Here is a 26658-nt window from a genome sequence, read left to right as displayed (position 1 = left end):
TGTGCCTCCCACCACAGAGGCACTGAGACATGAGCAAATAAAAGTAGGTCACTCAGCTGTCAGAAGCGTGAGAAAATCTCTCTGCCAGCATAGAAAACGAGTGTGTTTGCATTCGGGTTTTATACTGGATTTTATTTTTGCATGCAAAGCAATAAATTAAAAAGTAATCGACAAATAATGTGACCAACCAACTTCTTGAGCTTCATTCAGTGCTTTAGAGAACTTCCTTAATTCTGAGAGAGGGACAGAGCAAAGACATGTTTTCCCCAGGTCTTCAGAGAAGCAGTTCCTTTGGAAAGTACCAATGGAGGAATGGTTCCCAGGAGAGCACTTCAGAAGACTTCCTTGCACTGACATCATGGAAGTTGTCTGGGGATGCAACAATCAGAGGTCAGAGGGGCTCATTTTCATAAGGAAGTGCTTTGGGATTCTGATTTTGGGAAGCTAACCAGAGCTGGCTAAGTATGACCATCAATTTGAAATCAGAGTGTTCTCAGAAATAATTAGAACGAGTATGCCTGTCTTCCTGCTCTTGACTCAGTTCTTATTGATGGTAATTTAAGATGAGATGCATGTATCTGTGAAAGGCTACAGTTTAACTCAAGTGCTTAATCAAAAAATAAATCTGCTAAACCAAACTGGATACAAAAGTGTTATGAAGGTGTGCCAGGAGGGGCTCTCTCATCTCTTAGTTATGCTACAAATAACGGTGCTCAGATTTACTTCAGCTCCTTATAAACTTTGTGACATGTGTTGGTTACCAATTCACCTACCAGGGGAGGACAGTAAAACATCCTTAATAAATAGGATTGTAGAGTAAGCTCTTATATGCCCTAACCACTGAGGTTCAAGTCCCTGCAGAATGACTCAACATGTGGGTTTGATGCTCTCCAGGCACAGCACTGGGCTGTTTCACAAGTTGGAGTTGATCTCTAACCATTGATTAGTAACAATCTCATATTCTTTGCTTCAAAACCACCCAAAACGGAGTTCCTTACCTTGCCTGGTCTTGAATGGAGAGGCTTTTCATGGATGGTTATGCTCTGGAAGCCTGGAGGAAGAATCCTGTCTCATGGTAACACTGATCCATGCAGAGGGGGCTGGTAAGGCACCAACAGGGCTCTGCTGCAGAGACCAAGTGCAGGACAGAGCTTTGGCATTGAGATCCCTTTGGTGCAGCTGCTTTTCTGGTTTTCAGAAGGCTGTGCATGAAGTTTCTGACTGCAGTTAAACTGCAACCTCCTGGCTAAAAAACCACTTTGCTGCCCTCACTCTCCTGATGGGCACCTTTCTTTTCTTTCCGCTGTGTCTGAATTGAAAACACTGAGCAATTCCTTTGCAATGCATCTGTGAACAGTTGAGATGTATTTCTTTGCTCTCTCACAATGTTAAAGCTAGAAGCCTTAGGAGTTGTCCAGGAGATTTAGCTAAAGAACTGCTATTCACTTCAGTGTCTTTAAGTGTGGCAAATTCCTGGTCCACCACTACATGTGATTTTATAAAAGATGATTTGGATTTGTAAGACCAAACTTTCTGAGGGTGGGGAAGGTCAGAACTGTAGTTCCTGCATATTTGAATTTGGTTTCTCTATATACGTGCATTATGATAAAGTTTCAAGAAAACATGATTAGTTTTCTCCCCGTGTGACTCAGAGCTGCTCATGATGAGGATGAGCAACTGCTCTCCTTGTTGTTTAGATCCACTGCATGCTTTATTTACTGGATAATATTCAAGTCCATTTTGAATCCTTTTTCCTGGATTTCTTTTTTCCACTTCTCTTTTGTACCCATGACTACAACCTTTTGGCATTTTAAAAGCCCTCTTTTATTCATTTCCATTGCATTTGGATATCATGGTACTGATGGGGAAGTGGGGACACAGCACAGAAGTAACCTCAAACTTTCAGATCCTTAAGGAGACATCCTCAACGCTTGACTCTACAGAGTATTTCTCAGTATAGAGCACTATTTCTTCCCAGCTCCCATTGAGTTCAGCTGCAGCTGTGAGCACTTTGTGCTTCTGCACATCAGGCTCCTGGGGCTCAGGTCAAACAAGGAATGTATAAGTGGCCACATGTGAAAAAGCTGGCTGAAATGATTTAGTTGTGTGCAGTGGTACAAGCTGATACCCCATCCAAGTGTGTATCCAATCACCAGAGCTATGAGATCATCTTTTCTTTTCCAGCAAACCCTTCCTCACAGCTATTTCTAGAAATGAAGCTGGAGTCTTACAGTTTCTATTGTTATGGAGCTCTAATTCAGTGCAGAGCATGGCTGCTTTTTTTAAACATAAGTGAAGTAACTCAGAGCAGTACTGGGACAGTGTGTGATTATGGCAGAGCCAGAAGACGGAGCAGCTTAGAAGGAGGTACCGCTATTAAGCATAGGAGACAGCATTGGAAGATGCTCCTTTCTGCTAGGAGAGGCAGAGAGGAAGGGAGGAAAGTTTTCTGAGGCTCCTATCTGCTAGTTTTCTTCCAGCATATCTCTGTTAGAAATATATTACTTCTTCCTAATCTTTCTGCTTCCTGGAGGATGAAAACTCAAAAGGGATATGGTGGTGGTCACTTCTGATAACTGATACACAAGGAGGGCTGTTACAGCTCCTGTTGTCCTGCTCTGCACTTTCCCTGAGCTCCAGGGACATTCATGGCAGCTTTGCAGTCTGGCTGAGCTGTTCTTCAGGCTGCGTCCTTTGTGCTCCTGGAAAACACTTCAAGGGACTCCACCCCACTACAGGCAACAAGAAAGCTTCCTTTTTTGGATAGAGTTTGCTGATGCTTGGAGGCACAGGGCCCTGGAGCCACTCACTGCACCTTTGATCATCCTCCCCGAGAGACAGAAAACCAAAGGCCAGCATACACAGGTCTGGCACTTTCATGCTTGCCTGGCTGTGAATGCAGCTGATCACCACCACCAAAAGCCATGAGGAGAGATGGAGTTGTTTCACCGAGGTCACTGAAACCTCAAAGTGACACTGAGAAGATTTATAATGACACCAACTTATTGAAACCTGGAAAACTGCTCAGAGGAGCCATTTTGTTCATTCCTTCCATAGCAACTTTAAGAACACCTTGCTCCAGTTCAGCCAGATGCACTGCCAGCCAGCCAGAGACCTGGCTAGGGAGGAGAAGCAGCTCCCTTTATGTGCTAAGGATTATGGTTAAGTCTATTCCTAAAGACTGTGTTCAGCTACAGCTGTTTTAAGCAGTCAGATCCGTGGTTTCTGCTTCAGCTGTCATTGATGTATCCCAAATATCCCTTCTGTTCTTCATGGTATAACCTCTAATCCTGTGACAAACTCACCCCGTCTTCAGTGTTTGACTCCGCTTGAGTTTCCACTTCTGCCTAGGAAAGCAATGCCCCAATTAGTTTAAGAGAGAGCAGTGGCTATGGAAACTGATTGGAAGGGAAACAACTGAAGGTGGGATAGCAGAGCCTGAAGACCTCATCTGTGAGCCCCTTCCTTCATCTTTGGATTTAAAACTGCCACTCAATAGGCACTGCAATTAGGCAAGATCAGGCTAAATACATGGTGCATTGTTCTAACAGTGAAGCAGTTAATGTGTTTAATGGCTTACAAGTTGCTGTGGTTGATTGTCTCTCTGATAACCTTAAATCAAAACCAGACATGTTTGCTAGAGATCTGCTTTAACTAAAATAGCAATTAAACTGCAGGCAGGCTACAATGCACAGCTGTTGCTTCAAGCCTCATCCGGGGTTCACCTTTGAGTAGCCTCAGACATTCCCTAGTTGAAAGGGAACAACAGCAGACTGAGGAAAGTTCTTCATTAGCTTTTTGCTCAGGTAACCTCAAAGGTGCCATCTGGAGTTTCATCTCCATATTTCCACAAGAAAACAGAGTTATTGTAGACTTTAGATTAGACTTAGAGTTTCTGTCCTTCGTAAGCTTTGGGGAAATAGCGTCTGCCTTGTCTTCATATTTTTTTTCAATCCTTCCCTGTGCCCTTTGTTTTTGTCTCCATTTTTCCTTTTTATTTAGACTCTAAGTTATTTACATCAAACTATTTGACTGTCACATATATTACACACTGTCTTTTACAGTGAGGCTTGTTCTTAACTGAGTTTCTGGATCCTGCTCAATACAGCTGTAGAGTCGGCAAAGGCAGAGCCTATAAATTCCGAGCAAACTGCTTCAACAAATGTTTCTGATTCCCCAGAGACCTTGGGAGATATTTGCCTTTTGATTATCTGCAACATTTCTAACTTATTCTGTTTTCATCAGTACCCAAGGATATGAATAGCTGGAATAATTGGAATTAAGCTCATCTCTAGTCAGAACCAAGTCACGGGGAGATATTACCCAATGCATTCCTGCGCGTAGGAGCTTGAATCCATTCCATTATTTTGTCAGCCAATATTTACAGTCTTCCAACCTCTTCCCCATGGCAGTTGGCTAATGTTTTAAAGCAATTACAAGTCTGGGATGATGTTTGTCAGTTGTAGGAGGGAGCAATTAAGTGCTAACCTTCAAAAACAATTCACTTTCTCTGCCTGAAAGGGTCTGCTGGGAGAAGACCCTTTTCCTTGGGTTAAATTGTTCCTACAGTGTAACTGCCAGAACTAGTCTGGGTGCAGTTCTCAGATGGAAAGTACCTGCTTTGCCGGAATTCTGTCTCATGTTTTCTTCTCAACTCTTTCACAGGGGGTCTGGATCTTCCCCATAAATTTCTACCTATCCTTAGATACTCCCTGTAACACTGCCACTATCAGCCCTTGGGAATCAGAAATGGTTCCTCTCTCTGACATCGGTGCATCATGTCCCTGGGAAAGGAGCTAAGCATGATTGTAGGGTGGGAAAAGCTCTCTGAAAGAAAAATTACATTGGTTTGAGGTTAAATCCATGCAGACCAAAGATGCCCTAGGACTGACTGTCCTCCATAGCAAGCCATTGAGTGGAAAGCTCACGCAGCAATCTGGCAGACAGAAGGACTTTGAGGTAGTCTGTGATAAGCAAACCAAAATGTAAGGAAGTGGAGCTGATGGAACATGGCCTGGAAATACACGATGTAAAAATAACATATGATTTCAATAAGTTACTTCTCCTAGCCGCATTCTTTAAATGCCTGTTTATTCAGCACTATATGCAGTTTTATGCTCCATGTTCCCTACAAAACTTATCCTTCAGCCCAACATCATCTTGAAAGGAATAAGCCCCCAAAACACTCTACAGACCCCTAACTTCTGTCTAGGGATTAATGGCTTAGCACCAAACCACAAGGCCAGACCTCCGTGCCTGGCAGTCCTAAGCATGCTGTGATGCTTTGTGTTATCTTCTAGTTCTTCTCTCCTCCCATGTTAAGTCATCCCTTTAGCTTCACATCTGGACCCCAGAACACCTCTGGGTGCCTGCTTACATACCACCAAGAAACACATTTTTCATCACTTTATCGAGAACTGCTGCAGTACACAAAGAAGAGAAGCTGATGTTTTACAGTGGAGCTGACTACAGCTTCACACACTGATGTTTTTTATCCCGCACAGTTTTTGCTTGTGATTGATGAATGCTATAGGATCCACGCTGAGGATAAAGAACTCCAGTCCTCACTGAAGACTGCAAGCAGGGGAATCCTTGTCTGCCTATAGCTCCGCACCTGCCCTGTTACACACTCTGTTTCTTCCTGCTCATACACGAGAGTAAATTCCCCCAGCAACCAGTGTGCATTTCAGGTAGGCAATAGCATGAACAGGAGATGATGTCATGTTTTTCAGTCCTTCATGGAGCTTTTAAATGGCTGGAAGATGTGTTGTGTGAGTAATGAATTGTTAAAGAGGTTCATGTCAGGAGGTCACTGCCGCTGCTGCAGGACTTGCCAGTGACTCAAAGAAGAGGCCAATGGCTCAGTTCTCTGAGCGAGCAGTGACTCATTAACATCTGCTTTTTTCTATTTATACGTGTGAATTCTCTCATTGATTTGCAGATTTTCCTTTCCATTCTCTTTTACAGTAAGACTGTTACTATTTTAGGCCATACATAGCCAACTTTTTCCACTGCCCTCTTCCCCTTCTGTCTCAGGAAGGACTTGCTGCTGCCTCCCCTTTGTGAGCTCCGCAGCTCTCCAAAACCAGTCTGTCTGGAACCAGAGGCATCATGAGATCTTTCAGAGCCAAAGTACAAGACAGTTTTGCTGAGGCTGATGGAGTGTAGGAATTCTGGAAGAGACAGATCCAAAGTGAACAAGAGCTTCTGTAAGACTGCTGTCCTGTCCTATTCCTATGATGTCTTTCTTGGGAAGGAAGTTTCCCATCCTTACTCTCCCCCGCACACCACCAGTGCATCTGATTTTGTCCATTTGGTCAGATCTATCTCTGGCTCCTACTTCTCATAAGTTGGTTGTTTTTCATGCTAATACATCAAAACAATCTCCATCTGATTCAAATTCAAAGCCTACAATTCTCTGTTTGTGTTCTTAGCTGCTAGCAGGGTGCTGGTGGATTTCTTTAATTATAGTCTTGGGTGTCTGCAGTTGCACAGTGGCATTTTCTGCTTCCAAGAAATGCTGTGTGTAGGTACTGGCAGCATCTCAGGGTGAGGGTGGCAAGGCAGCATTCCTCCTTTTTCTCTGTGTCATTGTGGCCCAAATGGTGGCGACTCTTTCTTGGAGGAGCATCTTGGTTTGGGAAGGGGTGTGGGACATGTTCTGTAGGAGAACTTCAGAATAAGGTGGTTCATCTAAACTTGATAATGCTAATGATTATCACTGAATGGTCAAAAAGGATTTAAAGTATAAAGCCAAAGCTATACTGACATCTCCCTGATGTATAAATGATCTCAGTCTGCATCCCCAGCACTTTCTGGATCCTAAGCTCCATCCAAGTAAACTTTTCCAGACTGTCTCGCATTTCTTCCCTCCTTCTTGTCTTGGTTGACTTTGGCCAGGGTCTCTCTCCAGCCTTGGTTGATTCAAGTCAGTCCCAAATCTGAAGCTGGGGCTGTAAATGTTTTCTTAGAGTTGCTTAGTTTTGTGACCACATAGGGGAAATTATGACCTCCCTTTAAATGATAAGAATCTGACTAGTCACTTCTGGGTTTGGACACCACAATATAATAAAGGCTTTGGTGGATAGATGAAGGCAGAGGGTGATTATGGAGAAATGGAGCGCTCAACAGCAGTACCAGTAGAGCTTTGGCACATCCTCACCAGACACTTTCTTGTTTACTCTCACAGTATAAAGAGAAAATTGTTCATTTTTGATCACAGTTTGTGAATCACCATTGTACTGGAATTTAGCCATCAGTTCTGAGGGTTAACAGCACTGATTTAATGGTAAGGTGTTGATGGGTTTTATTTCTATTTTTCCCAGAAAGCAAAAAGTGTAGTGATTAGGTTTGAAAAAGAAGAGTGCTTCTCTGAAACCCAAATAAAATACTTTGCTTGGAATCATTTACTGACATTTTAGCAAATTGAAAGAACATTCCTATGTTAAATATTGAATTTTCCTTTCAACCACCTGGTGAATATGATTTCAAACTTCTGTTGGAATTGCATTTCTGCTGATTCTACTATCAATGCAAGTGAAGACCTGATCCTCTTTTCCCTCTGCTAATCAGTGATATCTGGTCATATCATAGGAGATGCACACAGTGCAAATTAGAGCATTTTTCAGACCTCGGGTTGCTTTAGATTTAGCAATTATATTTCTACCAGCCACAATGAAGTAAGAGAGAGATTTCTATGAAATCCCTCATAGGCAAAGAGCCCTTGGTCCCTGTTTTTCATGCAGATCACTCTTTGGTGGGAGTAATTGCATTCTGGTGTTACCCACAACTGTCTTTTAAATGGAGCTTTTGGAATTTCTTTGTACAGTCCTTATGTTGAAGCCCCAGATACTCCATTAAAAATTGATGTGATTTGCTGAATGTCAATAGCTTTGCACCCTCAGCTGTTGTAAGTTAACTGCAGCTCCATAAAAGCCAGTGGGTCTACATTAACTGACATCAGCTGGATTTATGACCCAGAGTTTCCATTTCTGAGGCAGCCTGCTTTCACAGAAGTGAAGGGACAAGGCAGTTTCACAGGGTTTGCAGGGCAAGCACAAGGGAGGGAGGCAAAAGGTGATTGAATGAGTTTTAAAAGGTCTTTATGCAAAAGGACTTCCTCAGCTGGTACTCTTAAGAGACCTTAACAAAGAGAGACAACAAGATGGGGTCATGATACGGCTGCAGGACAGGACCAAGAGGACTGCAGTGCGCAGGCTGTGCATTGATCCCACAGGGAGAGAAAAGCTTCTTTCTTGCACTGCTTTCTGCCTCCCCCTGCTACACTTCTGATTTCCTTCATCCACACTGCGAATTGCTGCCATATTAAGGACCACTCTGTGTTTCTAAGAAGAGAAAGATGGTAATTGCCACAAAGTGCATAGTTTTACTCCACCTGGGAGACAGAATCTGTCCCATAATTTCCAGGGAAAAGGAATAACCTGTGGTTCAGACTGCCCTGACACGTTTTCCTCATGCGTCATTTTCTAGGTAAATTATAAAGTCGTTTTAGAGATGTCACTAGGTGATTCAATTGACTTTCAGAAGCAAGTAAGAGAGAAATAAGAACAGGGCACTGCATAGCCACGTGATCTATAGGCATGTTTTCCAAGTGTCTCCCAGTGTGATGCTGTGACTGGCTGTTTGTCAGTGAGACTTGAGTCCAGCTATGGTGTTTAGTTTTAACTAAGTCCTGTGGGGATGGAATCCAGGAGCACCAGCTGGCTGCAGGGTGGAGACATCCAGGAAATGCCTCCATTTATCCTAGCAACACATGGATGGGGATGTATAGCCTGCTTGTCAGGGTAACTCTTTACCAAGGCTGAATTAACCTTGAATTAACATTCATATTTGTCTCTAGTTCATAAAGGAAAGCAATGAGCACCATCCTCAGCATTGAGGCCAGAGCTGTTTTCGTTGACTGCTCTTGAGGTCTATGCTCGATATTTGCACCACTTACTTCTTGCCAGAATGGTCATAAGCCACTTGGGAAGGTGTCTGAAATGCCTAAAATCGTTGTGTTCACAGTTTGGCTGCAAGTTTTCCATATATACACAAAATGCTGCCTGTACAGCTGAAGCTCTGCAGTGGCCCGTGGATGCTCTGGACTGCCTGAGGCAGTGCTCACAGCTGGCTTCGCACTGAAGTGGATCAGGGAGGATTTGAAGGGTCAGTTTTGGTGACCAGCTGTTGGAGCCAGCAGTGAGGAGCAGACAGAGGTTAGTACTCCAGCTGCTTTCAGTAACGAGGGGCCACTCTTTCTGAGCTAGTTCATGGTGGATATATGCTAAAATCTCTCCCTGATGTTCACCAATGGAATTGGCACCGTTCACCAACATGTGAGTTGCAGAAAAGCACTTGCAGCTTGAATTTGCTTTGTCTGTGTTCTTCCAGATGGATAAAACACATGGAAGCAGGAGTGAGATGTGCCAAACAGCTGCCACTGCTGCACAGGTTTTGTGGGTAAAGTTCCTGTCTTCCTAACCTGCAAACCCACGGTGCCAGTCATCCTCCCCTACCTGGCTTGTGAAAAGAGAGGATCTTCCCACTGCATTTCCCTTACATCTAGGGTGAAAAATGGAATATGCCCTTTGAAACTTTTAACAGTACATATGATCTGAAGCAATAAGCAAGCACTGCCTTATACAGCCAGGAACTTACAGACACTTAAATGGGATAAAAAGCATGTTAGGCTTAACTAACATCTCTGGATTTCTGGAGCTTATGATGTTCTGGAGCTTAATTTCCTTAAATTCACTGAAATGCTTGGTCTTAGTGATGTAGGAAGGTTAAAACCTCAGCTCGTGACACTCTACAGGCATCAGTTCCGGCCATGTGGAGCACTCTTTTTGCTCCAGAGTATGGCTCATGAAAAGAGATACACCTGCTTGCCTTGGACTTCTCTCCTTGACTTGGCACATGCATGAAATACACCTTCCATCCACTGACTCTGGGTTCACGTTTGTTTCTCTTATTTATGGCTTCTATTTCAAACTCATAGAACCAAAGAAATATCTGTCCCACAATAAGATTTTCAGTACGGGTTTTAAGGAATGAAAGTTACAGAAATCCCAAAGAAGTTGCCTTGTTGGGCCCAGCAAGGAATGCTGGATGTAGCCACTTAATCCCCCAGCTCACACTGATGTGCATTGCCGTGTTGAAATCAAGACTAACTTCCAAAGGGAATTAATTTATCTGCTGCTCTGAATTGCTTGTTTTGCTTTAGGAAATATGACAGCATTATCCAGAAATGTTCTCTTCTGAGTTGATTACAGAGATAAGTTGCTGGAAGGCTTCAAACAATTAAAGGGAGAGAGAAGTTTATGCGTGGTAAAAAACAGTAAACTCTTTAGGTATTGCACGCTTCTGAGAGAGAAGGCAATGAATATTATGACAGGCAATGATGATTATGAAGGCAATGATTTTTATGATTAAACAATTGAACAAATGGTAATTTGTACAGGAAGGACGTGACGGATGTGGTTGTTGCCTGGTGTAAAGCAGTGGTGTAGAGCAGCTGAGGCTCTAGTTCAAGGGTGATGGGTGGACACACTGTGGCAGGTACAGGGATTAGGTCTAGAAAAACAAGCTTGTGTTTATACAAATCTTTTGCCAATACTTCAGATATTCTGAAGAGGAGAAGACGATGCTGGAAAACTCAGGATCTATTTTTTTTTTTTATTATTTGCTTCTTCTTTGAATTTTTCATGTTCCCAAGTAGGCTGATTGATTCTTACACATTACATATTATCCTAACTGTAGCAGTGGGGAGAACCTGGGTTGCCAAAGATAATTGCAAGAGAGCTAAAAGGTCATCATCAATCAAGTGAACCAGTTGTGGCAAACTGAACGACATGGAAAAAGCATCAAATGAATTTAAAAGCTGTTGGCTCTGATTTTGAGAATATTTTGTACTAGATAGCTTCCCCAGGTAGAGGTCCAAATATACTTGGATCTAAAGTGTTCCTTGATTCTAGCCAAGCTGCCACAATCTTTCTTCATTTCCATGATCCATCTTCTTTCAGCTAATCTGTACTACTTAGTTTATTGACAGTTCCATCGCCTTTGGACTTGAAGTCTGTGGTTCGCATGTGTGCACAGTTTGAACTTCCAGCAAAAGAGACTTGATAGAATGCGGGAGGAGACACATTTAATAAGATACTTAATTGAGGTCTGTCCCTGCCGAGGCAATGTGAAAACAGATGCTAAGATTCCTCTGTTTCTTTCTAAAATCTCAAGTCATGTCGCACTAGCCAGCAAATATTATTTTCTTCAGTGAAAAAAACAACAAAACATTTGGTTAAAGGGTAACTTGTTCAGTTAACTGGCAATGAAAACAGATAGAACCGAGTTATAAAACTTGGTAGAATCTTACAAATGTAAAATAAGTGTGTAAAATAGGAGGCTATCTATTCAATTATCTAAAACAGCCTGGCACCTACAGTTTCCTCACTTCTCTGTATGTTATCTAGTCTAAGGTTAAAGGTAGCCAAGTGTCACTTGCCTTGCCATGGACATTCTTCTAAAACTCATGACTTGAAATGTGATGAATATTTAATGTGTAGACAACTCAACATCTCATAGCCAAGACTGTGCTGACTGCTAAATAGTCTTACTAAACTTATCTGGCCTGTCGCTTGTCTGTCACCCTGGTATGCAAATATTATATAAAACTGCATTTTGTTATACAGTCTTGCTGAAATTTGGGCTATGAAATGTTGCAAGTCACAATGTGTTTGCACATGATTCAATTGTCCAGGCTATCTGAAAAACTCATTGAGCTCCCCTCTGCTTGGAAGTTATTAAAACTCATTTGCTCTATCTCTGCTTGGAAGGTTTTTACATCTCTGTAAGCTAAAGAGAGTTAGAGAGAAATCTCTCCCTGGGGTCTTTCTTTCAGACCTTACTCTATCCAACCATCTAGCTGATGAAGGTGCTCATCTCTCCTGAGGCCAAGAGAAATGCTGTGGTCATCTGAAAACTGCAGGCCATTCTATGATTCTAGCAGACAGTGTGAGAGTGTGAGGTTCACACTGCAGAAGACTGGCACACACAAGCAGGTCTCACTCCCTTGTAAGCAAACAATGTGTCAACTCATTAGAGAACTTGAAGCAGCGTCGAAGTTCAGATCTGGTCCTGAAACTGCCCTGCCTTTGGTGTGCTTTTAAATCCCTTGTAAATTTAAATGCTATAAACTTGTGGCAGCACTTAGAGACCAGACACCTGCTTCTGGTGCTCCTGAGCTCCTTGTTGCAAGGTGACAGCCCATCCCTTAGCTCTGTCAGCACAGTGGTTTCAATTTGCTCTTCTGGCACAGTGGAAAATGCATTCAAACCTCACCGCAATGATTTGTTTTCCTTCATTCAGTTTTGTAACACTGATTATATCGGTGCCAAGCAGAACCAGCCCTTAAAAACCCTTAAGAAGCTTTTTATTGTGACTGTCAAGTGCCGTCTCTGGAGGTGACCACCAAGCAGCACACAAGCCCAGGCTTGGCGAGATGCTCTGAGAAACTGCTCTTGCCTTTCCCCACTCCCCACACTGTCTTTTGTGGGTCTCTATTCAGAGATCTGGGTAGAAAAACAGATGGAATAAATCGTCTGGTGGTTATTGTGCGACCGAACCACTTCTGGGAAATGCTTCATTTCCCTTTCTGTAGGATTTACGTTTGAGATGCCCAAAAGTCCCTCTGTGTCAGGAGTGTCAGGAGCAGTTGGCTTTGCAGAACACTGTAAATCTCCACGTCTGTCCTGTCCTGCTCTTGGGAAGGTTCCCCAGCAGAGCTGCCTGGAGCCACTCACTGGGAAATTCCAGCCAGCCTGGGGCACTCCTCAACCAGCACCCCTGTTGCCAGAGAGCACAGGAATGAGGCCAAAACCACCATCTATATTTCACCTCTGCGGATGTGGCATATAATCAGGGGAAAAGAGGGAGGCACACCTTAAATCATACAAGTACCATTTTGTTTTCCCTTCTCCTCTTCCACTCTCCTCCCCTCTCCTCCTTCCAACACCCCTTGTTTTTTTATTTTCAGTAGCTGATGGGGGTGGTGAGATTCCAGGGGGCCAAGACAAACTGTTAAACGTTCTGATTTCTAATGGTTCCTCTTGAAAATTGCTGACAGATGCTGGTCCTGAGATCAGAACAGCAGAGGCTGCCAGCATGGGGCTCAGGGCCAGCCATTGATTCCCTTCTTTAATAGTAAAATCTAAATCTATGGTAACTCTCTGGGCAGCGGCTATATGCTACTTCTCCCAAAGGTTCTCTTTGTTCCCTTATCTTCCCACTTTATTCTCATCCCCTTCTCTGCTTTCCCAGACCTTATCTTCCCCATTTCATAATTTTCATCCACACATTTTCTATTTTCTTCTCCCCTTTTCTTCCTTCCCCACTTTGTTTTTTCTGTCAGCCTACTGGGCTGTGTTTTTGCCCAGCTACAAGTTAAAAAAGGAAAAGTGAAGGAATTTGACTGATACAACATGTTTCTCTTCTTGGAACTTCGAATTCACAAGACAGCCTATCTGTGCCTTGAAATAATAGATGGATTGACCAAAGGGATGGGGGGCTCATTTGGTATTGAGGTCAGTCAGGGTCTTGTAAAAGGAGATGAAGGAAAGTTTTCAGCTTAGGGAAAGAGTGTTGTTAGATTCCAGCCAGACATGCGGCTGTATTTGCGCACACCATGGCTGAGCTATTGTCGCATCCATAATGTCTCAGCATATCACAGAACTTATCACAACTCCTTATCACAGAATGTGCATAACTGGGAGTTTTGCAAAGAAAGAGATTGGACAGTTTCAGTTTTGCTGGTGGGACTTGAAAAACAACTAACACAGTCCTAAGCTTTGTCATAAGTTTAGGAAACAACAGCAGGGTCTGGGTGGAGGAGGAGGAGAAGAAGTGTTTGTCCCCAAAAAGGGTCACAAAATCTGGATGGAGTCAGAAACTGCTATTCTCTAAGGCATAAGTTTCTGCCAGCCTTCAGAGTTAAGTCTCCTGTTTGCCTTTCTAAGTATCTCTGTGAATGTGGAAGCTCAAGGAACACAAAGATAAGTATTTGACAGTGGGCCTGAGCTTCTTACTTACAAGTAAATACATGAGCACAGCTGGTGACCAAATCTGCTTTCTTTGATTACTTCATTTAAATGTGCTTCAGTGATAAATTCTGGCCAAGTGTATTCACGTTGGGCCTTGCAGAAGACATCTCTATTGACAAGACAGGTGATGAGGTTGGCTGTGCCACTGCTGTACTCTGAGGCTTTCTGTGTTGGCTGTGATAACCCCATAGGCAAATATTCACTACTGAGATGCCCAGTTGAGGCATATCCATGTTACACAACATCCAGACCATGAGATAGCATCATGGAGTTGCTTTGGTCCAGTCAGAGCTGTGCTACTTAACCACCAGTGCAGCATTCAGTGCATGGAAGGCTATTACACCTCTTTTCTTTCCTACAAGGGACTCTGTTGTATACCCTCAAACTTATCCAGTACTTGACTGTCAGAGACTGAGATCTGCTGGAGAAGCGAATCCTCAGCTTCCTGGCTGTCAGCATTAATGGTCATGCTTGCAGAGCGTTTTGCTCTTATTAGCAGCTGTCATCACCACTGAGGGAATGCTTCTCACTCTGACCAGCAGCCATGGGAGATTAATGTATATGACCCTAGAGGAATTGTTTCATCTGGCTGCTGATGTGCCACAATTAGCACCTTCATCTTTAAGCTGGTACTTTGTTCCTTATTAATAAAATTATTGTCAAGGATTTCCTTCCATAGAATTGGGGGAGTGCCACAAGGCAGTGATGATGGATCCGCTGAACAGTGGCACAGCTTGGGAGCAGCGCAGATATTGCATTGCTCATGTCACCACCTCATTACTGTTGTTGGTTTTTATGGCACCATAAACATTTGGCTGCACCATTTCCCTCCCACTGCAGACAGAGAAACGATGGAGCTACCAGCATCTCCAAGGAGGCACTTACCATGTTTGCAAGAGTTCAGTGCCTATGCAAAGTATCAACAGCTAAGAGCACAGTGTACAGGAACCCATAGAATAGACTATGCTTCCTCTCCCAAGGGTGAGGAGTCATAGCAAAATAAAACCTTATCTCCAAAATGGAGCCATGCAACACTGATGTTCTCTTGCCATGTCAAAGCATAAGAGGTAGCCCCGCTGTACAGTGCCTCTTGTTGTTGCAGGGAGCTGTGAAGTAAGGAAACAGATCATCTGCCAGTTGCATCTACATCAATACTAATGTGGAAAGCAAGCTTTTCTGCATTTTTAACAGGGAATGTCTACAGGCTGAACCAGACATTCCCATAACTGGTTAACAAAAGAAATTCAAGCAACTGACTCACTGACCTGCATTCATTTTCACTGCAGTCTCCAAACCCCAGGCAGAAGCAGAGAGCCTGCTCAAAGCTGCAGCCATCTCTGAACTGTGAGCATCTCCAGGGCAGTTTGCTACTCCTACAGGTTCATGGAGACTGTGTCCATTTTGTCACACAATGCAAAAAAAAGCAGGAATGATGATTTGTGCTTTAGGTGAGTGGTGTTCTTCAGTGTTCTTGTCTGTAGCAGTTACTAGTATGGTGTTGTGTTGTATCTTCTATAGAAGATTTAAGCTATCAGAGACCACAGTGCAAGCTGTGGCAGTGACAGGTATTTCATTCAGCAACAGAAGGAATTAGGTTGCTTTAACCAACAGGCGCCTAACCACAGATGGGCAATTAACGTCAGTAATGTGATTTGAGTCTTCCAATGCTTAAAAACCCAAGTGCTACTCACAGCAAAAGCACTAGACTTAACTGTAAAAATGGATGAAAAAACATTAGTCAGGTCCTTCAACTCAGTAAAGAACAGTGGTGAAACAGCACATACATGCAGAGAAACTCATTACACTGTTTGATGTTCTTGGCACAATATGAGGCATATCTAATTGTATTTTTCCTCGCTGAGTGCGCTGCCAGATGGCAACAAATAAATAATGTCGAGGGAGGAAAGTATATATGTATGTGAGTATATCTTTCTGTAAAACGCCTGTTATAATTGCCATTTATTATTTATAATGTGCTAACACCTAGATCACATCAGAAATGGCAACTCTGTTGTTTTAGGCACTGTATAACCGGTGTTTAATGCAGCTTTTGTGTCCGTGTGCAACCTTAAATGAACAGCAGAGCCTTAAGACCTGAGGTGTGCTTTGAATGGGAGAATGAGAACTACCCGCTTGCCTCAAATATTAGGGCAGTGGGAATGGTCCTTGTGAGGGCACCAGACCGACTGCACCTTCTGCAGAGAGGGGTTTGTGTCTGGCTGTGGGATGCAGGCTATGGATGTGTGCAGTTTCCAAACAGTGCCGTATTTCTTGCAGTGTCTGTAGATGACACAAGTTGCAGATCTCCCTCTCAACTCAAATACTCCATATGCAAACAGGAGAACGAAAACATAAGGAGGAAATCTAACACTGAAATGTGTTGCCATGTCAAAAAAAGATGTATTTTATGTTCCTACTGATCTGGGACTTGGCCAAGAGCTGTGCAGACGTTAGGAAGTCCACCTAGGGAGCACAGAGAACATACGGGAGGAGGAGGAGGAAGAAGATAATGGGGTTCTTTCTTTGAAGTGTTTTGTTTTCTGCCTGAAGATACTCCCATGCAGAACCAAGCTGTGCTGGGAGAGCATTGAGGAATAAAGAGGTCCAGATTGCATAAATAAGCATGACAGGGACTCTGCAGAGCCAAATGACTTTGCACGTGGGAAGAACTAAGTGGGGTGAAAAAGAAAGCTATAGGTTAAAACCCAAGAGACTGTCTGTGCTAGAAAATGACTCAGTATTAACAACACTTGTCAAAAATATATCCCCCCCCCCCCTGTGCAGGATTGAAAACACATTGGCTACCAGAATGGACAGAGCCAGAGTTATTTCAGTACTTATTACAGAAAATCTATGAGACCCCTGGGCAAGAGATTTCTGTGTAAGAAGGTGGGAAAAGCTTTTTCTACCAAAGCCACCAGCTAAACACCGATGCAGAGAGCAGCAGGAGGATCTGCTGGATCCCTGCAGCCATAAGGAAGCTGTGCCACTGAGGTAGAGCCCAAGTGTGGGCTAATTTGTGTCTAGACAACCCGCCCTCACTGTTCCTTGAATGGAAGAGAAAGTGTTGAAACGCAGCTCCAAGGAAATAGTGTTAATGTCGCTTATACCCTGATTATGTGACTGTATGGCTGCCTCTGCTTGGTGCCCTGCAATAAACTTTGCTTCTTCTCCTCCCCAAGGTCCCGTTCGTGCACTCCTAGCTCACATTTCAGGCTTGCAGGCTTGTGTTTCTTTGCATGGAAATGCAGGAAGGGCTGAGCACGGTCGAGGCTCAATCCCATCACACAGCTGGAGCTTCGCCAGTGCTCAGCCCCAGACCTGGGAGCCACATCCTGCAGCTCTGCCTGCCCTGTTAATCACAGCCTTGTAAACCTGGTGACATCAAACACCCCGGTGGTTCACACCTGCATCGTGGCGAGGCTATTAAAAACCAAGGGCAGGGGATAAGATGAGAGGAATTTGTCAGCTTTTTGGACTGCAGGATGGGAGGCAGAGTGGTTTAAATGGAGCTTGCAGAAATGCAGCCTGTGTGGTCTGCCGTGCCTTTTGTTGCTGGTGGATTCTTTTTAAGTTGGAGATAATAAAATTAACAGTAAAACATTCAAAGATAACAGCTTAGAAGTAAACAGAATGAAGTCAGGAAAAGGGTTTTAAATGCAAAATTCTGCTGGTTTGTTGGTTGTTTTTGCATTTTATCAGTCCCTTTAAATGGCTGACATAACCCATGTGGCTATGAAGTGAATTTAGGAAATATTTTTATCAGTAAACTAGAATGACACAAACCCCCACAGGTTGTTGGCTTTCTTTTCTAGATGTGATTGTAATGATTTCAGAGCTGACATCTCCAGACTTCACAGGTGACGTCAGTCTCTGCTCAGATGACATTTTAGGGATTATCTGTGATTGATTTCCATGAGACGAGCTGCTTAAATGCCTTGCAAGAGAACAAGGCACAGGATGCTGGCTGCAATGTGTGAGCAAGGCAAAGAAACCTTTGTGGGTTACCTCTCCCTTAGGACTGCACACCATCCAACACAGCGGCATCTTGGTGTGTCTGAGCCCTCAGGCTGGTGATTCCTCTGTTTCACATTGCTGCAAGCAATAGGGTACAAAAACCTCACCTTCTGTTCTTCTAGAAAGAAAATGTTTGCTCTTTTCAGTCTCACCCTGAGGAAGAGCAGAGGAGCAGGATGAAATGCCTGTGGGGATCACGCCGGCTAGTGCCTGCAGCATGAAGTGCAGCCATTCCCCAGCAGCTCTTTTATCTTGTTTCTCTCCTTCCAGTCCCCCCCTTACTAACATTCGCATGTAATTAGAGACAATTAACGAGTAAATCATAGGAATTAAAAATGTCTCCAGAGCAGATGGATCCAATATCTGCATTACTCAGCCCGCAGTAGTTTTCCAGTGCTTCGGACAAAGTTCTGAGCAAGTAGTCATGTACTGATGTAGCAATTACACACAGTGTGTTAAGTGTCAAAGATATACACCAAGTTAGCCTAGAAACAGAGAAAATCTTTCAGTTCGTACTCATAGTAGGAAGAAAAGGGGTTGCTATAGAATAAACTTTGCCCCCAGAATAAGAATACAACAAAGAAAAATGGACAAAAGCCCAAACTCGATACATTTTCCTATCCTCGTGGCTTTTCACGTTCCCTGTAAGGAAAAGTATTTTCCCTTCGTATCTGCCAAAATGACGAGTCCCTCTGAGATGATTCTTGTGAGATTCCTTAGTCTATCAGCTGCCGATTGGTTCTCTGAGCCCCAACACTGCATCCTTAGGGCTCCCAGTTTTAGGGCAGTTTGTTAGCATGAACACGATGCTGTGATGTACATATATGTACAGCAGATTACCTCAGCTATATACTCACACTGGCTGAATCCAAAAACCAGTACTAGGATAAGATAAACATTATTCAGCTGGGAGAATTCCTCAGTTCCCTTATTTATTTCTTAAATGGGGAGAATTCAAGCAGACATCCCTGACCAACACTATTTACAGCTGTCTCTTCTGTGCTATGAGGTTGTGGAGTGAAGCACTGAGGGCTCTGGCCAGAACTGATGGAGGCCCAGACCCCTTTCATGCATGCTCCCAACATCACTCTTTGCTTCAAACCAGAAGCATTTGGGATTTGAATGGCAGCTTGTCAGAGGAATACCACTGTACATGAAAACTTTTACTTCTAACTCAGTTGCTCTTACAAAGCACAAAGCATGAGGCATAAAACATAAAGTATAAAGCATAAAATATGAAGCATAAAGCTTAAAGTATAAAGATCTCTCTCCACAAATCTTGCCTCACTTATGTCTTGCGCCATCGCATCTACTGCAAAACCATTCTGCTGTGGCATGTTGTTCTGTGCTGTGGGAAGTGTGAAAACTTGGAAAAGAAAGGACAGAAATTGCATGAAAGCTGAGAAAATGCTTCAGAATAAGAACATAAATTGGTTAAATATGTTTTACTGGCAAGAGGTGAAGCAAATATGTTACGTAAGTACCTTTCTGGGAAAAAAAACTGTGGGCCACACTGAGCTTCTCTGTTATCCAACAACAAAATGGCAACCAGATCTGAAGAACTTCTTGGGAGAAGTTCTGTTCTGATGGATGCCCTCAGACACAATCAGGACACCTGGATGGGAGAGAGGTTGTAGACAAATATAAACCATTTGGTTCAGAATGATTAGGTGAAATGTAATGGTTTGGCCAACACAAAACGGCCAGCAGTCCCTCCTGCCTGTAATATTCCTGAGCTCACAGTCATGCAGCATGGCTGCCCACAGCACAAAGAGCTGCCTTATAACCATGCAGATGGTAATTAACAGGAATTACTGAGTATCAGTGTCCTTAAGGAGACCAGGACAAATCATCTGTGTTTCAGTGTCTGGAAGATGAGGTAAAATATCTACAGATCAGGTAGCCAGCTGTGTACCATTATTAACAGCAATTAATGTCCCTTTGGTACATTCATACTCCTGCACATGGAACTGTCAGATGAGTGTACACATTGGTTTACTGCCATGCAGTCAGAGGGGAAACTGAGGCATGGGGAGGCAATGGACTTTCCCAAGACACAACAGCAAGTCCGTCTCTTATCTGTATATGGTATCTATTTGTTCCTGGTAACTGGGTCTTTCTGTAGTATTTTCTCACATCTTTCCCTGGCAGAAAAATAGAATGAAGCTGAGAACACAGCAGTCAAAGTTATATGAACCGTCACCAATTAAAGATTTGGGATTTGTTTGCAAATAGTTTGTGAATAACCAAAGCCAGTTCTATTTTCTTTGCAGCTTTTCTCCGTATCACTCATGAAAGCCACCAAATATTCCTGATAGATAAATGAAGTGCCAGTGCCACTTGGAAAATAACATGCAATAAATAATCACCTAGATAAATGCAGCTTTGTCCCTTTGGCTGAAGCCTGCTTTCATAGCCTTCTCCTTGGCTTAAAGAGACCTTTCTCTCCTGCAGAAGGCTTGGTGGCAGCACAGGGCAGCCAACAACATGCAGCCTGGCAGCTACCAAGGTCAGGAGACCTGCTGCCTTCTGCTGAGAGCTGTGGTTCATTTGGCTTTGAGCTTGTGTAGGATCTTCTGGCTTCTGATCTCAGGGAAAAGTATTGCTGTGGGCATGAAGGTTAGAGGGCAGGGAGAAAGGCTCACTACTTGAACGAAACAAACACCCAGCAGTAGGAAAGAGTGAGAAACTGAACAGCTGCGGGAGCAGAAGTCACAACATAAAAAATATTGTTTATCATTATTATAATTTATTAGTATTTATTTTCCGCAGAGGAGAGGAAGGAACATTATGTGCTGGAAGAGCTTCGCACTGTAAAGCTTGCTGGAAGAAAATGGCTGTTCAAAAGCTGCTAGCTGGGTCTGGGTTGGAGATTTGAATGATCAAGAACTCATGCAAACCACCATATTGAGGCTCAGCCCACCTACTTGACTCCAAGCCTAACAGCAGACAGAGGTCCAAACCCATACAAGCCAAGCCACAGATGTCTAAGCACAAATGAAGAGTAAACTGCAAACTTTGCTTTTCCTTTCCAGGCTTTTCCGTACCATCTCATACCACTGGGCTCCTGGAGACAGCATATGAGGATGCAGACACATGACTGGAACCAGAGCTCCCACTGAGTGATGGATGAAGGTATTTACAATATAGATGTTGACCCTTTTAGACATCTCCTCTGGGTTAGGCCCCATATTTCTACCCTCAAGTCCCACCAAATGCCCAACCAAAGCATAGGCATCAAATCCTCGAAGATGCAAACACTCACAGAGCGCAGCTCTTGTGAACTACTATGAAAATACACACTTGGGAACTGATCCCAATGCAGCTGCCCTGTATGATGGGCAGGGGGCTGAGGGCTGCCAGCAGGAGCATCCCAGCTCCACAGGGAATTTCTCCTGGATTACACTAAGCAGACTATTAATAGCGAATGGTTTTGACTTTCTGTCCTGCAGAACGACACTCACCAAGTGTCTTCTCAAAAGATGCTTCTGAGTCTGACAAGCATCACTAGAGCTGTTGTTTTCTTTTGATTTCTTTTTGTAAACTGAATTGAAGCCAATGTCAATATTTATCTGCAACTATGGAAGTGTTTTGCTGCCAGGAATTTGAGCATTTTGTTTTCCTCTAAGTATAAATGGGGCAATTACTAACGAGAATATTTTCAAAATTAATGAGTGGAACATTCGATTTCCCCCAGCCCCAGTCTCGAGTCACGGTACAAATAACCCTTCACTTGTATTTGAGCTTTATCTGATGGTTAAATCGCAGGCTCCAGTACAAAATATGATTTTATTAAGACATTATGGGATGGCTATCCGTCACACTTTTAGTATCTAATCTTTTTTGTCAATATTAAGTCCTGTTGATGAGTGTACTTCTCCTGTGTGCTTCATTTAGAGTGACAGAAGAGATTTAGTTCAGATCGTAGAAAAAGTCTGAAAGGGACCATAAGAAATTGCTGAGCCAGCCCTGTGACCGGATCCCCTCTAACTAAATGATTGCCTGAAGGCAGCCGTCTGACCTGACTGCTCCCTTAAACCTGCAGCCTTAGGAAACCCACAACTTCCCTGTACAAATTATTCAGGGGCTTCACAATTCCTGCACATTCTCTGTAGTCTCATTAAAACTCCCTCAGTTACAGTTTAAACTTACGATTTCTTGCCCCTATAGCAATGGATACAGTAAAGTTTTTATCTCCTTCCCTTGTAAAATTACCTTCCACATATTTAAGCACTGTTATCATGTCTTTCCTTAGCCTTTCCACTCCAGACTTAAATAAACCAAGTCCTTCCAATCTCTGATCGCAGGTCACATTTTCTAGAGCTCTGATCATTTCTCTTGCATTTCTTTGGGCTTCTTCCAACTGATCTTCCGCTCTTTTTGGATGTGTGTTGCTACAAACCGAATCGTTTGCTATCTGGAGTGGTGTGAGCAGACTGGCAGGTGATCTGTCAGCTTACACAAAACAATGAGGGCGAGTAAAATGGAAGCAGCTGAGTACATACTGTCAGCTCTTAATACATCCACTATCTGCAATGCTTCTACTGATCTGTACAGCATACTGACGTGCCAGCTGACACCAAAGAAGTTTTATGTTCCTTTCCACCTACACTTGGTCAACCATACTCTGATTAATTTTCAATAGTGGGAGATGAGATCGTTTCCAAACCTGATCCTTTTAAACCATCCATCATTATTAACCTACGATGCCAAATGAAAATGTTCTTTGATGATAGCTGCTGCCTCTGGGGAGGAAGAGGTTGGAAGAGAAGTTGGAGAGAATGAAACATTTTATTAATTACCCCATAGCAACTTAGTGGGAGGCTGGATATTTTCCTAAGCTCCCAAACTGTTTTCTGCACACATCCTCCCCCACATTTTTTTCTACTTGGTACATTATTTCCGTCTCTCTGCTAAACTCCTGGTGCTGCCAGTTTCCAAGCAAAGATCTAGTACATTCTCCATTGCTGGTGAAAACAGGGTCATTTCTATGAATCATTCAGACTGAGAGGAGTTATCACATGCCAAGACACTTGTGATTGATAGACTTTAATGGAAGCTGTGACTTCACATATTTATATGTATAGATCAGTCTCCAGCTGGGAAAGGATTCCCTCTTCCCTATCAGTTCAGCTTGAGATGTGATCTCCAGCTTTCTCATGGAAGACCTCCAAGTAAAGCCTGGATGACTGTGGGAAGCTGTGCTTTAGATGTGGTCATTGTCCTCCACCATTTCAGCTCCCAGGCCAAGTCTCTTCTTGTACAGTTTGCATGTTGACCATATAAACCATCATGCTCATGGTAAAGGATCGATGCCAAGTTTCTCAACACCAACATTCTGGATCCCTATGACTGAAACTGTGAGAGTTGCCAGGAAAACAGCAGTTTACTCCCCGAGTTATATATATCATTTTAAAACTCAAACCTAACGTTGCTAAAATAGTTCCTGATTTGCTTTAAAAGTGGTTGCATTAAAAGAAGCAGTTTTTGCAGCCAGAATGTAAGTATGAGACGACAGTTCTTTCTCACATGCTTTATTAAAGCACACACACAAATGCCTCTTTACACAACAAGCCCCCAAGGTCTGGGATGGTCCAGACAAGAGCAGTTCTGAAGTTCTCTGTTCTTTGCCCTGATGTGTCACTGTGCTGCTGTTGGATGTGAAGCTCTTCCCTCCACTTCTCTTTGCCAGGTTTATCAGGCATGTAAGAAAAAGAAAAAAACCAAACCATGCTATTGCTTAGCATTTTGTTTCCTTCATCTTCCACATCTTCAATGTGAGGTAAAGGATAATCATTGCATTACTGTCTTTGGATATGGAATTTGCACAGTTTAAAGACCCATTCTTAAAACAGCATAGATTAAGGCTGGATTCGATCACTGTTAACTTTAAGAATGTCAAACACTGATATTGGATGTTTTAAAGATGTTATCAGAGTGCATTTCTGGATTAACAGCTATTTAAAAAAGAAACTGCTTTGATGCTCTTATTCATTCAAATAGAATGTGAGGTTCAAAAATAACCTCTCAATAATTCCATATAGGAATCGTGATTGCAGATTGCCAGCATGAGTTCATCAGTTAAATATAAATGCAAAATAACTCACATTTCAAAATTCTCTAAAGATCTAAATTGCTAATCATAGACATTGCAGAGTGGAAGGAACAATCATTAGCTGCCTATAATCGCAAATTAAAAGGGTGTTTTTCCATTCCTAATGAAGGCCGAAAAAACTGCTGGGTTGTGCATTCCTTGCACTCGCTCTACAACCAGGGCAATGTGCTCCTGTGCCCGCAGCATCCAGATGTTCCAGATGACTGATTTCATCTTATAGGACCAGCAACCAAAACCATAACGGAGACACCAGCATCCAGATCCAACCCTCAACTCCCCTTACACTAAAAAAGTGGGGACAGGCCATTTTGAACCATGCACAGATTCCCTCATTTCTAGGAACCAGCTGCATTTTTCCTTGAGAATATTAATTACCTCTGAAAACAGGTGAAATAAAATGGCAGTCAACATCTTGCACTACTGTGTCCCTTGGCTTTGGCTTTAGAGAGGAAGGGATTTACATGGTGAGCAAAGCTCCACTAGGGAGTTGGGACAGACCTGCTCTAAGAGTCACTTTCAGACTTTACAGAAAGTATTATCTCTTCCCTGCTGTGAACGACTGATGAAGAAGACAAAATGTTCCCTGTCACACTCGCAAACACCGCTTCCTGCGCTGTGTTTTGTATTACTGGCAACTCTCACTTTTCCATCCCTTCCACTTGGCACGTGGTTTCTGGTTTTCCAGTGCCTAAGGGCCCATGTTAGCATGATCAAGTAAGGAGGAAAGTACAAAAATGGCATCCTGTAACACTGCATGCAGGAATGGAATGCTGCTTTACCATGAAGTCATTGTTTTAGTCTATAAAATCTAGTTCATTTCAAAAAATAATCTCAGGTACTGAATACAGTTTTTAGATGGATGTATATTCAGCTGATGTGGGCTTAATCCCATTGGGAACAGAACTCCAAGTTTCTTTTATGTCTGTGAGAAATGTGCATGCTCAAGAGACTGAGGGGCTCTGCTTCACTCTGTGCCATGAGAAAGGCTGTCAGGATTTGACCTCTCAGCCTCTTATAGTCCTATGGATCTGGGGCCAGCAATGTGCAGTAAGAGCAGTTGGCAGGAATTCCAGCTTGTGGTAAGGTGTTCTCGGTATTTTAACTAAATCCTCTTGTTCTTTGAACAGGGAAGTTCCCACATGCCACTTGGCTGAAGCATGGAAACCAGATGTCCGTGCCCTGGATCTCTGTTACCAAAGGGATGAGACAGTGAGGTCAGCAATGAATTCCCACCAGGATTGCAGATGGATTCAGCATGTTTGATCTGCATAGCGCACCCAGGGTGAGTACAGTGAGCACAGTGGGCTCATCTCCCCTTGCAGAAATGCTGCTCTTGATCTGCACAAGCACTGCGGGCATTCCTCCAGGATTCCCAGATACTCACAGACTATTCAGCTCCAACCCAGCTGTGACTTATGTAGAAGTCCTGGAGATCTGGCTAGTGCCCTTGTGCCTGGAAAAGTGTTGATACAAAGAAAGCATAGATATCTGGGCTTTCCCAGACCCAGAATAACCTTTGAGCTGCTAAATTTAAGCCACATATCCAAAGTCCCCTGTCTGAGGCTGCTGAAATTTTTCATTCTCTATAAATAGGCAGTGCTGACTTCCCTTGGATGGTCTGGCTGGGTTGTTATCTCAGTGAGGACAATCAATTCTGAGTGCAATCACATTCGCTAATGCCCTTGATGAGCCTGTCAGTAATTGATGCTGTTCTTGGATTGGTTGTGTATTTATTAGGGAAAAGCTCCGAGTTCATTTCCCCAGGCAGAGAGCCAGGCCAGATGACAGATGAAAGGACAAATGCTCTCAAGTGCCACCAGGCCAGAGTCCCACCAGCCCTGCTCCTTCTTCCCTCCTTCTTGCCTCCCAGTACCTTGCCCTGGAGGATGACAGACTGGGTTGCCTGATATCTGTGACTGCCTGTAACAGGACAATATTCCCTCTGCCACTGACACAGGCAATTCTCCCTCTCTCAGACACATACACTTGAACTCAGGCTAATCACTCCATAAGTGCCCCAGCTTCCCATAGTCCTAGCTTGCCTCTGCTCTGGGGAAACAAGTAGAAGCACAAATCAATATGCATTGAAAGCCTGCCACCTTCTGGACACTGTGTAGCACTTCTGTCTTACACAAAATACCTTTTTTTCAACGAGGGTGCTCCACTTGTCAATTGAAAGTAGACTGACAAATGGAAGTGTATGTGTATTAACTCCAGGGATGAAAAAAGAGAAAGATGGATGGGGAAGGAACGTGATAATTGCTGCTGCCACCCTTGAGCAAAGTGTGAGATACAACCGTAGGCAAAAGATTGGAAGCTGGAGGGTTTTATCCATGGAAACAAGCTTTAATGCACACAGTGCATGTGCAAGCAGTGTAACACCTGGGGCAACCTCAGCCCTTCAGTTCAGAGCTTCACCATCTACAGTGG

The sequence above is a fragment of the Coturnix japonica genome, chromosome 21, assembly GCF_054131305.1.
Source record: "Coturnix japonica strain WE chromosome 21, WE-NBRP24, whole genome shotgun sequence".
Taxonomy (NCBI): Eukaryota; Metazoa; Chordata; class Aves; order Galliformes; family Phasianidae; genus Coturnix; species Coturnix japonica.
Note: the sequence above shows the minus strand (reverse complement) of the source record.